The 2,675-nt window shown below is 50.2% G+C and overlaps 1 protein-coding gene across 5 annotated transcripts in view; it reads right to left on the bottom strand.

Moving 5' to 3' along the window:
• The window catches only part of RBL1 (RB transcriptional corepressor like 1), a 73,166-nt gene that overhangs the window by 26,374 nt on the left and 44,117 nt on the right, over window positions 1-2,675 (bottom strand). The gene's annotated exons all lie outside the window — the stretch shown is intronic.

Genomic DNA, 2,675 nt, shown 5'->3' with positions numbered 1-2,675 from the left:
CGGACTAGATGATCTGCTCAGGTCCCTTCCGACCCTAGAAACTATGAAACTACTCCTCCACAATAACCAGCTGCTTAAGGAATGGAGACTACTTCTGTCAGTTACATCTTCACTGTCCCCTTCAACTGCATAAACCTCCTATTCCTTAATCTCTTCCTCCTCTTTCTCCATGCTATTCTGCTCAGCCTGAGTCCTCCCCTTGGCTTATTCCTTGACCTATGTGCTGCCAATGTCTTGGTTTTCTGTTGCTGGTACCCAACAGGATGCACAAGAGAAGTTAAACTGACCAACACAATGTTAGTTTCACTACTGTAGGGCTGAGATAGGTGGGGCTGGCTCCCCACCTCCCACCATGCCCCCAACACACAGCCACACACTCCCATAGTCCCTACACAGTCCCCCACTCCTCCATCATAACCCCTACACCCACATCCTTTCACCCTCCCTTACATACCCCACCCACAGCCTAAATACACACCTACCACACCAACACACACACTCTTCAACCACACATCCCCCACATACATCCCTTTACCCCCCACACACATACAATATACAAGAGTAAGACTATATTTTGAGCTATTATGCAATTGCCTCTAGATACACCATGCAAACACACACAGAACCATAGACAGTTAGGGTGAAAAGGAACATCAGGAGGTCATTTAGGACCTGAAGGGCCTGAGTTTTGAGCTGGGAACAAAAAGGCTAGCAGTTCAAGTCAGTGTATATTAAAACACAATAAGGAAGCTTTTAAGGGGTGGAAGCTTGTACAAATGGCTAGGGAAGAATGTGGAAATGTTGTTTGGAGGTGGAGCACAATTTGAGTTGCCGGTAGTGTCACGGGTAGTAGGAGGGGTTTTACAGGTGCGTTTGTGGCAGGAAGAGGTTGGATCAGGTAGTGTATAGGTGCCTTGCTGAATAAGGGAGGCAACTTTGCAGAGAAGGCTGAAGTGCTTGGCGCCTTTTTTGCCTCAGTCTTCAAAGGTAAGGTCATCTCCCAGGCTGCTGCACCAGGCAGCACAGTTTGGGGAGGAGGTGGGCAAGCCCATAGTGCTGGGAGAACAGGTTGGGGACAACTTAGAAAAGCTGGATGTGTACAAGTGCATAGGGCCACACAGGATGTGCCCAAGGGTGTTGAAGGACATGGTGGTGTGGTTGTGGAGTCATTTGCCATCATCTTTGGGGGCTCATGGCGATCAGGAGAGGTCCCAGGTGGATGGAGGGGGCAAACATAGTGCCCATGTCAGTGGGGGGGAGGGAGTGGTGGAAAGAGGATCCAGGGAGCTGCAGACCCATTGGCCTTGCCTCAGTCCCTGGAAGGGTCATGGAGCAGATCCTCAAGGAATCCATTTCTGGGCACTTGGAAGAAAGAGAGGTGATTAAGAACAGTCAGCATGGATTCACCAGGGATGGATCGCGCCTGACCAACCTGATTGTCTTCTGTGATGAGGTGACTGGCTCTGTGGATGCGGGAAGACTGGTGGATGTGGTATACTTTGATTTTAGCAAAGCTTTTGATATGGTAACCCACAGCATTCTTGTAGGCAAGCTAAGGAGATATGTGCTGGATGAATGGACTGTGAGGTGCATGGAGGGCTGGCTGGAGCATCAGGCTCAGAGAGTGGTGGTCAATGGCTTGATGTGTAGTTGGCAGCTGGTGCCAAGCAGGGTGCCCCAGGGATGGGTTTTGTTTAGTGTCTTTGTCAATGACCTGGAGGATGGTATGGAGTGTACTCTCAGCAGGTTTTCAGATGACACCAAGCTGGAAAGAATGGTAGATGCAATGGAGGGTAGGACTGGGATTCAGACTGACCTGGACAGGTTGGAGAATTGGGCATGGGGAGGTCTCATGAGGTTCAACAAGGACAAGAGCAGCATCCTGTACTTGAGAGGGAGCAGTCCACCGGTACAGACTGGGGGCTGACTGCCTGGGCAGCAACTTTGCAGAAAAGGACCTGGGGATAACAGGGGGTTGGACTACATGACTGCCTGCAGTCCCTTCCAACCCTAACTTTCTATGATTTTGTATTACTGCATCTGCATGGAATAGGTGGCTACTACAAAAGTCTTGCCACAAGGTGGTAGGGGATCAAATCACAGCCAGTTTGTCTTAAGTAAATGGCTAATCTAAGATTGTGGACAGGCAACATCTACACCAGTATAACTTGTACTTGTCCATGTGTTTCTGTAGTCCATCCACTTAAAACAAATCACAAAACAGGGTCATTTACACCATTTTAAAACATGTTGTTGAGGCCATTTGAATGGCAATAACAGACTAAGGTCACGTAGACAGAATGCTCTGTAGGGATGCACTGATAGAGATTTTGGGGGCTGATACCGATAGCCGATTTTTAAGGAGGCATATCAGCCAATACCGATCCAATTTCTGATATGCAGCTCTGCAGCTTGAAGAACTGTGTGCAGCCAGTAAGTCTACTGTGGTGAAAGGGGAGGGAGGAGGGAAGGGGCGTGAGGGGGCAGTTCAAGGGCCCTGTGGTAAGGGAGGAGTGGGGCTGGCATGGGATAGAGCCATGTCTCATCTAGGAGGTATGTGTGGGGGGAGGGCAGCTCTGCTGCTACACACACCCCAGGAGGGCACAGGGAGGGTGGGGGCATATGCCCCTGGATCTGTGCAGGGCAGGGCAGGCTGCAGCTATGGGCTGGAGCTG

Source organism: Crocodylus porosus, unplaced genomic scaffold, assembly GCF_001723895.1.
Source record: "Crocodylus porosus isolate Cpor-Errol unplaced genomic scaffold, CroPor_comp1, whole genome shotgun sequence".
NCBI classification, from domain to species: domain Eukaryota; kingdom Metazoa; phylum Chordata; order Crocodylia; family Crocodylidae; genus Crocodylus; species Crocodylus porosus.
This window is presented reverse-complemented; position numbering and strand designations above follow the sequence as displayed.